Source organism: Fulmarus glacialis, unplaced genomic scaffold (assembly GCF_000690835.1).
Source record: "Fulmarus glacialis isolate BGI_N327 unplaced genomic scaffold, ASM69083v1 scaffold11746, whole genome shotgun sequence".
NCBI classification, from domain to species: Eukaryota; Metazoa; Chordata; class Aves; order Procellariiformes; family Procellariidae; genus Fulmarus; species Fulmarus glacialis.
The window spans coordinates 9,890-10,130 of NW_009218782.1; positions in this window are offsets into that span (position 1 = coordinate 9,890).

A 241-nucleotide genomic window follows, 5' to 3' on the forward strand; every position below is an offset into this window, starting at 1 on the left:
GTCCTGACAGGCTGGCCCTGCGCTGCCGGCACGTGCTGGTGTCCTGGATGTGGCCGCGTGCTGTGGCGGCACGACAGTGATGATCCAAAACTGAGAAGCACTGAGCGCCGGGGCTGTTCTCTGCCTGCGCTCCTGGGCGCGAAGGCATCCTGCTGGTCGCAGGATCCCTGGGGAGCTGGAGTGAATGTGTTGCTATGCATTCAGGAGCTGGGATGGAGGTCTCCCTGCTCAACAGCCAGCT